Here is a 14,342-nt window from a genome sequence, read left to right as displayed (position 1 = left end):
CAGCATCTGGGTTGCTTGAGTGGTTGGGCATCTGTCTTTGGTCATCATTGTCTGTCTTTGGTCATGATCGTGGGGTTGTGGGTCCTGCCCCAAGGCAGGTTCCCTGCTCCATGAGGAGTCTGCTTCCCCCTCTCCTTCTGCCCCTCCCCCTGCTTCTGCTTTCTCTCTCCCACTCCCTCTCAAATAGGTAAAATCAATTTAAAAAAATAATAAATTAAAAAATAATTAAATTTTTAATTTTTTAATTAAAAAACCCCCCAGTGGGGGGTGCATACTGTCTCCCTAGTTACCAAGGCAATAAAAAAAAAAATCTTTTGCCTGACAATTTTTTACCAGCCAGAGGTAGCAGCAGAGGAATCTGGAAACAAACCTTGTTAAACTAAACCTTTTCTTTCTAGTTACTTCTTCACCATCTACTACTCAAAGACCAAACCCCTTTATCTTGTCAATTCTTCACAAATCTACTGTTATTGTGTCTAAAAGATAAAAAAGCTTCCTCTCTGGTCACTTCTTCAGGTCTTCATTCTCTTGCAAAGGCTACTATGTACAGGTACTGTAAGGGCCTATTCAGCCAGAGTGGCCCCACCCCGGTTGAACTGCCATTTTGTTGTAAAACTTAAATTGAATCTACTCCCCAGGGGAACTTACTTAAAAACAAGTCATGGAAACCAGTCCCAGGTAACAAAGCCCAAAAACAAGGGTGGGTCAGGCCAGGTAGAGACATTCCATCAGTAGGGGGTGCATACTGTCTCCCCAGTTACCAAGGAGTATGGGCCCTGCCCTTTGGGCACCTTTTGGGTACCAATTTTGACCAAGGCGATAGGCTTCAAATATCTACTAGGGTAAATTGTAATTCACTTGGTCACCTAGCATGACTGTGCAGCTCTCTCTGTGTGTTACAATTTCATTGGCCACCTGTGCGATGCCAGGCCCAGCCACATGGCTTTTGCTCTGTAAAAGTTAGTCTGTGAGGGAGAGAGAGGTTGCCCTCTCTGTAAGAGGCGCGGCCCCGAAAGTTCAGTTTGATTCTTGATGCTTGGTGCAAAATAAAGCTTTGCTTGACCTTCGCTTTGTATCAGTCTCACTCCTTTAATCATGGACCCATTATTGGGGGACCCAACAGTACAAGTCTAATCAAATCTCTATGCTTTTCTCTTACTTATCTCTGTCAACTCAATTTTCAGACCTAACCAGAAACCATAAGAGAGTCAAGGAAAATGGTTTCCTCTCCTACAAGGACATTATTGTTAAAACCCTTAGAACTATTGAATGCAATGAATTAATGCTAATTAAATTGTTGCCTTTAGTTAATAATGAACAATATTGGCTCATCAATTATAGCAAAAGTACCACACTAATGCAAGATGTTAATAAGAGGAAAACTGTGGGCTGTGTGGGTAGGCGAATGGAGAAGGGAGAAGACTATGAAAATTTTCTATACTTTCTATTCACTTTTCCCATAATCCTAAAACTGCTCTGAACCAATCTATTGATTAAAACACACACACATAAGTTGTGTGTGTGCCTAGCACTCATCTAACCTATTGTACAGCCACACATCCCCCTTCTCTTTGTAGTCACACAACTTGATAGCACCCCGAGTCCACTTGCAGAGGAAAACAGTATCAGATTACCCCTGTGCCTGGGCAGGAGTTCCCAACCCTGGCCCCTCTCATCAGAAGTGCCTAAGAGACTTTTAAGAAGGCCTAGATTCCAGGCCTCCTGAAACAGATTCTTTGGGAACCAGGTCTTTTGCATGTCTGTGTTTGATGAGCTCCACGGTGAGTCTCCTACCCATTTCTGGTGAAGAACCATTTTCTCTGATTCACACTGATTTTCACCCAGTGCCCAAGTTCTCAAGACTGGCCTTCTGCCTGATTTCTGAAACAAAGTTTCCACCTTGTCTTAATTCAGGCAGGTGAAAGACTATCTTGCTACCCCAAGTAAAGTGCAAGACACATTGGGGAGGATGCAACTGGGAGAGTCTACCTCTGCTCCCTATCTCTCTTAAATTATCACAACTCTTACAAGTGTAGGGGAGGGAAAATATCGATTCCTTCTACCCTTCTAAGTTCTCAGCTGGGCCCCCATAACAAAAACAAACAAACAAACAAACAAACAGACCAAAAAACCCAGATTAACAAGAGAAAAGCATGCACATTTATTTCACATGAGTTTAAGGTGACATGGGAGCCTTCCCTAGGGAAAAAAAAGCCCAAAAGAAATGGTTACACCTGAGTGTTTGTGTGCTAGGTTTGAAGAAGTGTTGGAAGTTGTGGAAAGATGTAATAGAACCAAGGGTATGAACTAAACCCTCTTCCAGGATGGTTTTATGATCTTCTTCTGCAGAAGACCAGTCCTTACTGCACCTGTCTTTTCTCAAATTTCTTCAGGTTAAAAGATTGAATTTGCCAAATTGCCAGATTCTGGAGTAGCATATCCTGAACTCTGTCAGAAGCTCCTAGTGATGGGAATGAACTCTAGTGGTTGGCTTGGTCCTTTTTCCAGCCCTACAATCCTAAAGCAACTTCAGGGCATTTGATGTGTCCATTGTAGGGTTTCTGTAGAAACAAGCCTATATCTTCTCCACATTCCTGCCTGGCTGGAAGGGGATTAGGCTGAAGTCCTGCTATTTGGTCTGTTCCTTCTCTAGACTTTTACATGCTTGCTGAATGGAAAAGGAATAGTGCCAAATTCTTGTCACTGAAATAACAGAACATTAGTATCTCGAATCATACATGATATTCAGCCATATTCAACCTCCTAGAACACTCCCTCTTCCGTGGTTGCTGAGGTCTTTTTGTCAGGCCCCTGACAAGTGAGTGGTCAGAACAGTGAGTCAGAGACTGATGCTACCTGATGAACTAGCTCCAAGTTCCTTTGTGAGGTTTAGTTTTATTGTTTCTGCAGAGCTACAATCCTGACTGTCAAAATGGCTCCCAAGACTTAGCCCATTGCTCACTTCGGCCATCTGTTTTTGTCCAGTTGCTAGGTCAGACTATGTTATGACTCCATCTTCTTTCCACACCTGTCATAAGGAACTCTATATATTTTTCTGTATAAGTTGTAAGTTTCCCATATCTGCTAAAGTGAAACTGTCCAAAATGTGGAAATGGACCAAAGAGATGATAGTGTTTCCTTTCATTGGGGTGTCAGTGTTTGTTCACCCCGGGGATGAGCTGACACTACAGAGGTGTATACTTTGGCTTGACTTGCAGGAAACAAAGGAAATTGTGCAAACTGATAAGAGCCCAGATATGTCCTGTTCACCACATTGCAAATGAATTTTGTCTAGTAGAGAATAGAAATGTCCATAAACCAAGATCATAATTGAACTATTTTTACCATGTTACAGGTTTCCTAATTATTAATCCATGAACTGAATAAAATGAGTTATTTATGTGTCTATTCAATGAAATGGTTTATTTTTTCAAGCTTCCATAATAGCCACATGTTTTCCTTTTAGAACAAATTCTAGTCTAACCCTTGACATTTTCATGGGTATTATTTCCTTTGCTCAGAATATTCTTTCTAATCTCATCTGCTGGGTTTCTTAACCATCCTACGAAGCCATGCTCAGATACCCTCTCCTCTGAGCTCCTCAGTAAGGCACAGAACTACTGTTTCAGCCTTCATTTGCCCAGATCTTACTAGCTTCCATTGCAGTCTATTATACTAATAAATTACCTTATCACTGTAAAAAGTGTACTTGCAAGGTAAATTCAGTTCAAAAATTTCAGATCTGAAGTGCCTTGGTGGCACAGTCAGTTAAGCCACCAACTAATCTCGGTTTTAGCTCAGGCCTTGATCTCAGAGTTGTGAGACTGAATACTGAGTAAAGCACTGGGCTCAATGTGGAGTCAGCTTGCAATTGTCTCTTCCTTCCCCCTGCCCTCCTACTCCCACTCTCTCTCCCTCTAAAATAAAAATAAGTCCTAAATAAATAAAAAACTTCAAATCTGCTGTCTCCATCCTCTGCTCCTTACTGTAGTTCCTCAAGACAGGATAGCTTTTACAAACCACATATTTATACACTAGCTTTCCCTCCTTCCTCCTAATTGGGCTAGAGTTCCTCTGTTATGCAAGCACAGGAATTAATTTCTCATCCCAGCCAAATTCTTTTTTTAAGATTTTATTATTTATTTGAGAGAAAGGGAGAGCAAGCACAAGGGGGGAAGAGGGCCAGAGGGAGAGGGAGAAGCAGGATCCCCTCTGAGCATCAAGCCTAATGGGTGCAAACCCAGAGATCAAGACCTGAGTAAAGCGGAGGCTTACCTGTTTAACCAATAAGCCACCCAGGTGCCCCAAACCACATACTTACTCCCTGTCTTCAGGATCTAAATCAACTGTCTGTTCCAAAACACCATTAGTTCATAGTTGAGTATTTAGGTAAGGGAAGAATGTTTTCAGTTCCCCAGCACTTTTCTTTTTTTCTTGATCTATGCTTTCTTTTATGCATTCCAATAGATCATGGGAGAAGTGACTCTAAAGCTACAGTGGATTATTATTCCTACTAGTGGTTATATTTCAGACATTATCTGATGAAATATGGAAACCAACAGAAAACATGTAGTATGCATTGGTTTTTAGGCTTAGAACCTGTGTGTGAAGGACTATGCAGACTCAATGAGGTATCCATTCCACCTCCAACTAAACATAGACCATGGCTTCTAAGGAAATATGTAAAAGCCTTGAGCCAGAGTTTGAAGGGATGGAGAAAATTCTTGCTCCAAAGTCCAAAAGACACAGGGGTGGGAGAAGTGGCAGCAGCCTTGTGTTGCTCAATAACCTCAAAGGACACCTGGGCCCAAACAGCTCTCCTGAGAATGCTGGTGAATGCAATCCAGATGGCCCCAGGCTGACAATGACATGACCAAGATCCCAGACACACACACACAAGGTCATTACAGTGCAGGAGAAAATGATTTTATTGTTGTGAACACAATATTGCAAAGCTTGGCAGAAGTTTCAAGATTAAAAATAGGGGGCCTGGGCCTTTCCCTATGGCCTTCCTTAGAAACACGCAGAGCTCCAAAGCAAGAAAGAATCCTATTTGTTTTTTGTCCCCATTCCTGATCTTGCATCTTGGCCCTCTAATTTTCTCACTCCCCACCTTCTTTCTTTCATGGGAACCATGGGACTCAACAAAGGAAAAGAAAAGGCAGAACGGATCATCAAGAGAACCTGCATTGTAAGAGGGACTTTGGCCTTAATCAAAGTGTAAGTCTACCAGGGGAATGGTTCTATCTAAGTGCACAGGAAGCAGTTGATTGGGAGGGAAGCCCCGTTGACGTCGTTCACAGGCAACAACATAGAACCGGTTCTGGAGAGTAGTACTGTAGCTGCAGTTGGGATATGACCTTGGAGGACAACGGCAGTAAGTCATGCCAATAGGATTTGCGCTCCTGTAGCAGTTATTCTGGCCATTCTTGCAGGTCATGTTGGTCAAAAGACAAGTAGCAGCCACGTTCTGGAGGGAGGAGTGCAGAAAGGTGTTTTCAGACTTACAGTGCCGAGTATAATTATTGACACGACTCATTTCCATCTTGCATTGGACAGGACCTGCTCTTATATGCTGAATTTCAAACCATTGAACCCTGGTGACATTTTGAGGCCTAGCAGCAAGTGGCACTGGCCCCCATGATCCCAGCAGCACCAGGAGGAGAGGAAAGGGTCCCAGAAGATCCAGCATCATCTCTTCTGTGTAGGAAGAGAGAGGAAATGGAGAGAATGATAGTAGTAGAAGCCATAAGAGCAAAATTATCATTCACAACTATTTAGTTGTTAAGTTAATTAGTTAGCTAAGTTATTATCATAACTTAACCATTTAGATCCTTAGTGTGCCTTTTAAGATTTCATTGGTCTTTTTTCTGTTCTTTAAACCATCTTCTCTCTGACATGCATCTCACAATTCTAGGAATGATGTGAAGCCCAGGGAAGAGGAATGTGATAAGATGACTTTTCCTCTGGGGTGCCTGGGTAGCTCAGTGGGTTAAAGCCTCTGCCTTTGGTTCAGGTCATGATCCCAGGTCCTGGGATCAAGCCTCGAATCAGGCTCTCTGCTCAGTGGGGAGCATGCTTCCTCCTCTCTCTCTGGCTGCTTCCCCCCTCCCCCGCCTGCCTCTCAGGCTATTTGTAACCTCTGTCTGTCAAATAAATAAATAAAATCTAAAAAAAAAAAAAAAGAAGAAAGGATGACTTTTATTCTAAGTGGCAGATTCCATTCTTGTCTTTGTCTTATACCTCCTGGTCCAGAACCTTGTCTCTTCCCTCCTCCCTCCTGGAATATTTCTCCTCCATCTACATCACCTGAACCTTCCGGGTCATCATCAGGACTTTACTCTCCCCCAGACTTCTCCTCTTACCAGGTTTCTGTGCTGGGGCTCCTGCTGAGGACAGAGGCCGTGGTTAATCCCAGGCTCAGAGGCTTTTGTCTGCTGTTCCTCTGCCAGGTATGCAAGCGTGGCCTGCGTGCAGCAGGGAAGGACTCTCAGCCCTAGGAAAGAGGAAAGGGAAACCCAGGGCTTGGAAGATGCCTTTCTTGTGCACACCCTCCAACTCACTGTTTAAAGCCAGTAGTCCTGCAGATGCAGGAAGAGCAAGCCTACTTAAAGGAACAAAGGGGAAGTGATTACTCCTCAAAGAAGTGTGAGGAAACAATTTCCTTTTGATATGGGTTGAGTGCTTCCTTCTAGATAGAAGCTTCAGTATTTTGAAGCTCTATGATTTCAATCTTTTAGGAGAAAATGCAGGATGTAAATTTGATAGAATTGTTACCATGTACTTGGTAATGTTACAACAACATTGGTGAGTTCCAACAACAGATTTGAATGAATTATTCATTTATGTGTCCATTTATTGGGCCAGATACTGAGATTCAGGAGATCATGACCTAATGAAAGAGATGGTCACTCACTTAAATAGGGAAATACATTATATATAAGAACTGTCAATAGCTCTAGCGTCTGTGGTGGAAGAGTGCCAGGGAGCTGTGAGGAGCTGACAGAGAGAAGGTCACAACACATGAACTGGGTTTTGAGGATTAAGTAGAAACTAGGGAAGAGGATGGTAAGGTCATCCCAAAGAGGGAGCTGTGTGTGAAGACAAGGCAAGTTCCTTGGCTTCTAGACCCATTTTGAAAGCATAAGCAATCTATAGTGTATTAGTTGCATTATTAACTTAACTCTATATTGTTTTGTTCCCTACTTAAATACATTTCATGTATCTTTTTTTGTTAAAAAATTATTTATTTATTTAGAGAGAGAACAAGAGAGAGACAGAGTACAAGTGAATGGAAGGGCAAAGGGAGAAAATCCCCAGGTAGACTCCCCACCTACCACTTAGCCAGATCAGGCCTCAATCTCACCACCCATGAGATTATGACCTGAGCTGAAACCAAGGGTCAGAGGCTCAACTGACTGAGCCAACCATGTACCCCTGTTTCCCTTATCTCTTAACCTCATGCAGGATTAGTCATTATCTTTGTCTTTTCACTCTTACTCTGTGTTTACCCACTGAGGGTAGAAACATAACAGGAACCAGATAGTAACATTTGTTTTGATGTATGGGATCCCAGGTCCCAAAGAGCACCCCAGTGTGCACAAGAATGAGTACAACCAGATTGTTTCAAGGACCTCCCAACTAGCTTCAAAAAACACCTTATCTACCTTTCATGCATGTAAGTTGCCTCTACGCTCAACAGAGCAAGGCAGCTTTGGGAATGATCCCCTGTTTTCTCCTTGGGCTGCCCTCTTGACTCTAAAGCTTTCTTTGCTTTAAATCCAGTGTCTCAGAATGTGGATTACTGCATATTGGGTACATGGACAAGTTGGAGTTTGGTAAGAAAGACACCCATAGGCATGAAGGAGAAGGGCCAAATTAGGGTGTTGGCCTCTCGAAACTTTTCTTACTTTTCCATTGGTACCATAAACCCCTTATTTGGAAATGTGTAGTTTCTCAGAAAAGCCTCCCAAAGGGTCTCCCTGCCTCTAGCCTCTTTTTCTTCCAATGTGTTCTACGTATCTCTTTCGGGTTAATATTCCCTGAGCATAAATAGAATAGTAGAACACTCTTGCTTTTAGTGCCTTCAATTATCTACAGGATAAAAATGATGTCTTTTTAGAGCAAAACCATAATATTCAAGGTTAATATACAAAAATCGATTGCTTTCTTAGATACCAGCAATGAGTGATTGAAATTTGAAAAAAATTTACAACAGCTCAAAAAAAAATGAAAATACAGACATAAAACTACTAAAAAGTGAACAAGATCAATATGAGGAAAACTGCAAAGCTGCGATGAAAGAAATTAAAGAAAATATATTTAAAAAAAAAATAAGGGGGGCGCCTGAGTGGCTCAGTGGTTTAAGCCTCTGCCTTTGGCTCAGGTCATGATCCCAGGGTTCTGGGATGGAGCCCCGCATTGGGCTCTCTGCTCAGCAGGGAGCCTGCTTCCTCCTCTCTCTGCCTGACTCTCTGCCTACTTGTGATTGTAAAGTTTCCCAACGAAATAAACACAACACCAGGCGAAGTGGGTGTAAGGCAAGGTTTATTAAAAACGCTCTCCGGTGAAGTTTCAGGGCTCAGGAGAAGGGGAGCTAGGAAAGTTGCGCCAGGAGGAGGTGGGCACCCTCGGGCGAGGTTCCGCGACTCTGGAAAGCAGAGTGGCGGAAGTCGCGCCCAAGGCAGGGAGGAGGGGGCTTTTAAGGGGTCTTGGGGAAAGCTCAGGGGTCTTCTGGCAAGTTTCCCTTATTTGGATATCCCGCCTGCTCATCGGGATCCCATTGGTCCACAGAAGCCCAGGGCGGGGGTCTCAGATTCCTGCTTGGGTCTTTGTTCTCCTGTCCGAGCTTAGGTTTTGTGGCGGGAACTTTTCGCCATCTTTAGTAGCCCTTCATGCCAGCCCAACAGTGATCTCTGTCAAATAAATAAATAAAATATTTTTAAAAATAAATTTTAAAAAAGGGGGTGCCTGGGTGGCTCAGTGGGTTAAGCCACTGCCTTCGGCTCAGGTCATGATCTCAGCGTCCTGGGATCGAGCCCCGCATCGGGCTCTCTGCTCCGCAGGGAGCCTGCTTCCCTTTCTCTCTCTCTCTCTGCCTGCCTCTCTGCCTACTTGTGATCTCTCTCTGTCAAATAAATAAATAAAATCTTTAATAAATAAATAAATAAATAAATAAATAAAATTTTTAAAGGACATATTCCTTGTCCATGCTGAAGGAAAGAAGACTATGTCAAACCAAAATATTTCTCTTTGACATAACAATTATTTAGCACTAAAGGCACTCAAGAATCAAAATGCAGGAAGGACTCTCCCTTTTTTGACTAAAGGCAGAAAATAAATTCTTTTCCTGATGATCATATCTTACTAGTTAGAGGTGGTACCAGAGCAGCCTGCAAACAAACCTTGTAAAACTAATCCATTTCTTTCTAGTTACTTCTTCACCATTTACTAGCCACACATCAAACCCTTTATCTGGTCAATTCTTCACAAATATATTGTTTCTTTGTCTAAAAGGTTTAAAAGCTTCCTGTTCTGGTCATTTCTTCGGGTCTTCATTCTCTTGCGAAGGCTCCCACATACATGTGAAAATTTAATCAAATTTGTATGCTTTTCTCCTATTCATCTCTGTCAGTTCAATTTTCAGACCCAACCAGAGACCATAAGAGAGCTGAGGAAAATGCTTTCCTCTCCTACAATGACATTATGCATTGTCAAAACCCCTAGAGCTATTGAATGCAATAAATTAATGCTAATTAAATTGTGGACTTTAGGACACCTGGGTGTCTCAGTCACTTAAGTGTCTGCCTCCTGTTGATGTCATGATATCAGAGTCCTGGGATGGAGCCCCATGTTGGGCTCCATGCTCAGTGGGGAGCCTAATTCTCCCTCCCCTTCTGCCACTCCCCCTGCTTTTGCTCTCTCATCTTCTTTCTCTGTCAAATAAATATGTAAATTTTTTTAAAACTGTGGACTTCAGTTAATAATAAATATTGGCTCAACAATTGTCACAAAATTATTACAGTAATGCAAGATGTTAATAATAAGAAAAGGGGTGCCTGGGTGGCTCAGTTGGTTGGGCAACTGCCTTCGGCTCAGGTCATGGTCCTGGAATCCTGGGATCAAGTCCCGCATCAGGCTCCCTGCTTAGCAGTGAGTCTTCCCTTCCTTCTGAGTTCTCCACTCTCACACTCTTGTCTCTCAAATAAATAAAAATGTTAAAAACAAAAAACTTAGCAACATGAAAATCATTGGTAACCTTGCGAGGAGGAGTTTTGGGGACGGGGCGTGTGTGGAAACCTGAATGGTTTAATAGAAAGTGGGAGGAGACAGAATATAAAAATAATAATAATCATCATCATAGGAAAAATGAGGACTGTGTGGGTAAGAGAGCGCAGAAGGGAGAAGCCCATGAGACTTGTCTATACATTCTTTCTTTCCTCTCTCTTTAGACTTTTATATGCCTGCTGAGCCTGATGCAGAGCTCTATTCTTGTTTTCTGGAAACATAATCTGAGCCTTATACAGACCCTTAACTTGCTGAGCCAACCAGGTGCCTAAGAGAATGCTTTTATACATTGGTTCCAAAGAAGTTTGATTGGGTTGGTGCCAGAAAACTAATCTTGAATAAACACAATTGGTTGCAAAGGCAATCACAATGCAAAGTCCAATAGATACTGTAGCAAGATGCAGGTGTTCTGTATAGCCTTAGAGTCTTTATGGTTTAGACCAGTTCAAATTTCATGATGCCACCCGGTGAGGGTGTGCATAAAGGCTACCTCCTTAATGATTTCCATGCTCCATTTTAAACCCCCACGACATAAGTAACCTTGTTTATTTTTATTTTGGTGTAAACTCTATCCCTAACATGACCCTAGGATCAGCGTCACCTGCTCTACCAACTGAGCTAGCCAAATATCCCATAAGTGACTTTATTTATTTCACCTTTGACAGGGGGCAGAGGGAAATTATTTTTTTCTGCTTTTTAGTCAGAATGTTAAGTTTATGCCCAGAACTTCTCTTCAAAGCATATCTGCCATTCTGGTGTATAGTCTTTTGATTCTCTCTTTAAGTGGGAAATATGTCATCAGGATTAGAAAGAGAAATACTGGCATTTATAGAGACTCATTGGTGTTTCTATACAAAATCTCTGGTGCACCTCAAAACCAAGCTCAAGTCAAGCATTCCTTGAATAACAGGGACTCATATGCTGATAGACTGACTGGGGGCTATATCATGACCACGTTATGAAGGAGTTCACATTAGTTTTGTCTTTCCACAATGTCAGCTTTAGTCAAACATAAAGCAAAGTTAACTCACAATTAGAAAGCAGGTTCAGGGTTCCCAATTCAATTGCTTTTCACTATGTGATTCATGTTGGCTTCTTATACAGCACACAGAGCAGGGCATAAGACAAACCACAGCAGAAAACAGATATCAGAAGGATGTAGTAAGGTAACGAACCAAACTCGAAGTCAGTCTGTGGGCGCACAGCTGAGATAAGGCCTTGGTCAGGTCCTGGTTGGCTCTGGGCACTCACTGATTCCTATGTTCCAGCAGGGAAGGACCTCAGCTCTGTCTGGAGATTAACAGAGTAGAGCCTTTGGAGGCAGTTGCCTTTTTAGGTGGTCTCTGACATAGAGGGGTAAGGTCTGAAGAGTCTGACAGTTTGCTGTCTAATCCTTCTCTTTCTAAAGGGACTGAATTGATTTCAGGCCCCTGCAGACCTTTTTTGGTTCTGCTCCTTATTAGTTCTGGGATGTCAGCTGACACTGGTCCCAGGGAATTTCTGCTAGCTGCAGTACATTTAACAACCTTGTCATGGCTTGACACAGGGTCCCACTTGACATGAGGGACTCCATATTGCTCTCTACAGGTCGTCTCAGATATCGATCCATAAGTCTAACTACCCTCTGGTATTTTGGGGTGAAGGAGGAGAGTAAAAAGATAGGAATTCTGGACACATAGGTTTGGAGGACTGGAAAGACGACTCAGAAAAATTAAGATGGCCATCGCATGGCCATATATCCATAGCCCTTCCTAACAAGTTCATAGGAGCCACTGAAGACCTAAATCAGGTGGTGACTGTGAGTGCAGAGAGAGGTAGCAGGGAGAAGCTAGGAGGGCTGACCTGTGAGGGGGCAAGCTCAGAGAGAGGTCCACAGGTGTCCAAGGCATCCTATTTCACAGTGTGTTATAGGACCTCAGCCAGGAATTTTGAGAATCGAAGGAAGCAATACATGTGGGTGTAGTTTTGTAAACAATAAAGTGTTAATGTTGATCTATATTATTTATAATATCATCATAATGTTGCTCTACTCCAGTCACTGTCAGTTTTAACTGGTTAACCCAGTGTTTCTGAAAGAAGTGTGATATTCTACTTTTGATGTGAAAGACAAATTATTGTGAACCCAAAGCAGACATCCAACATTCAACTATGAGCTCAGCCGTAAGCACTAAGGCTTCTTTGAAATGAAGTCATTAGGAAGCACCCCAAACTGAGTGGTATGAACATATCCCTTTATCTCTGCAGAAATCAACTACCAAAGCAGCCCAGGCAAGTCAGTTAACCCTTGTTTCTGAGAGCTGTTTAGTGGGCCTCCTTCCTTCAGGTCTGTCTACCAGCTTCTGTAACAGACACTGCTTGGGTTGTGGCTTCGAATTTGAGTTCCTAAAGAGATATTATCCCTTGAATATAAATTTAAAATCATTTGTAACTTCTATCCTTTCTTAAACATTTACCTTGATTTAACTCCTTTCTATTAATTCTTTGATATTTCCTTTTGTTAACCATCATTCAATTTTTTCAGTGTTTTGGTACAACAGTTTCTCAAAATCATAATAATAGATAAATGTCCTCATGGAGACTCTAATAATGTCTTAGGATGTCTGAATCTGGAAATCACGGGCTTCCAAGACTCCATGGAAGGAATTGGTAGAGGCATAAACCAGTACGGAGTATTAACCTCAAAAAATAAGCTACCAGGTATTTTACCTACAAAAATGTGCTTATTCAGGAATAGCAGAGAACTGCAATCAGGGACAAGCAGGTTACAGCAGAAGTGTAGGCAAGTGCCTGAACAAAGAGGAACACTTTTTTCCAGAGGAAAGGAAGACATTTGGAAGGCTGTTTTAAACAGAAAGTCCGTTGGAGCAAGCAGGAAGTTTAAGTGTGGTAGCTTTGCTTTGGCTGGGTTGTGACAGACTCAGTTGGCTGGACAGTTCAGAGCAGGGTGGGGAAGCCTATCTTCCTGCTGGACTGATAAAGTAGTTTGCCTTGCAAAGTAGTTTTTTCCTGTTGGATCTGTAAATCCTATGAGAGATAGGGCATGAGAGCGCCCCCTGCTGGCCATCACAGCCATTCTAAACCAGGTTTCCATTATTTTCACGGGGAGGGAAAAAAATTAACATCTTTATTTTCACTAACCTCCCACTGAGATTTAAAAATTCCTTCAGTTCTGGGGGCACCTGACTGGCTTATTCGGGATAGTATGCAACACTTGATAATGGGGATGTGTGTTCAAGCCCCACATTGGATGTAGAATTGACTTAAATAAATACAACTTATTTATTATTATTATTATTACTAACTTATTGTTCCTTTGTATAAACCCCCTGAAGTGGGATTGCTGGATCATATGGTAGTTCAATATTTTTAAAGATTTGTATATTTGTTTGGGGGTGGGGGAGAGGCATAGCAAGAGTGAGAGAGAGGAAGAATTGCAAGCAAACTCCCAAATGAGCACAGAGTTCAATATGGGGCTTGATCTCCCAACCCTGAGAACATAATCTGAGTCAAAATCAAGAGACAGACACTTAACTGACTGAACCACCCAGGTGCCCCAATACTTCTATGTTTAATTTTTGGAGGAATCTCCATACAGTTTTCCGTAATATCGGCACCAATTTACATTTCCACCAATAGCATACCAAGGTTCTCTTTTCTCCGTATCCTCACTGTCTTGTGTTAGCCTCAAGTATTGGAGAGTGATGCCATCAACTAGGGCATGTACATTGCCTTCACTGTTCATTTTCCCATCCTGAGCTGATCTTATGGCTGATAGATCTTGTGATAGATTTGTTAATCAGCCCTTGTTGCTCTTAGGTTGATTGCAAGATACACCTCAGCAACAACCCTCAGCGAGCTTTGAAAAAGTGAGGCTTATAAGCCTCATTTTGGGGGGAGGTACATGGAACAGCCAAAGTCACACAGTGAGGTCTTGAGTAGAGAAAGAGTGCAAGTGCAGAGACTTGGGGCTCTGCCTTTATTGGAGTCAAGGGTGGGATCCCCAGGATTTTGAGGTTTCACTTTTCATTGGTAAATTTAAAACATAATAGTGGGAA

General features: G+C 42.3%; 2 long non-coding RNA genes across 2 annotated transcripts; both read right to left on the bottom strand.

The window, feature by feature from the left end:
- Positions 1-4,904: 4,904 nt before the first annotated feature.
- Positions 4,905-6,583, bottom strand: LOC309867813. The gene is made up of 2 exons (XR_014313329.1): positions 6,366-6,583; positions 4,905-5,700 (listed from the first exon to the last, which is right to left on the bottom strand). It is a non-coding gene; the product is annotated as an uncharacterized lncRNA (long non-coding RNA).
- A 1,947-nt stretch (positions 6,584-8,530) lies between these two features.
- LOC309867818 lies at positions 8,531-11,426 on the bottom strand. The gene is made up of 2 exons (XR_014313334.1): positions 11,319-11,426; positions 8,531-8,915 (listed from the first exon to the last, which is right to left on the bottom strand). It is a non-coding gene; the product is annotated as an uncharacterized lncRNA (long non-coding RNA).
- Positions 11,427-14,342: the final 2,916 nt, after the last annotated feature.

The sequence above is a fragment of the Mustela nivalis genome, assembly GCF_964662115.1.
Source record: "Mustela nivalis genome assembly, chromosome: 6".
In the NCBI taxonomy this organism is placed as follows: domain Eukaryota; kingdom Metazoa; phylum Chordata; class Mammalia; order Carnivora; family Mustelidae; genus Mustela; species Mustela nivalis.
This window is presented reverse-complemented; position numbering and strand designations above follow the sequence as displayed.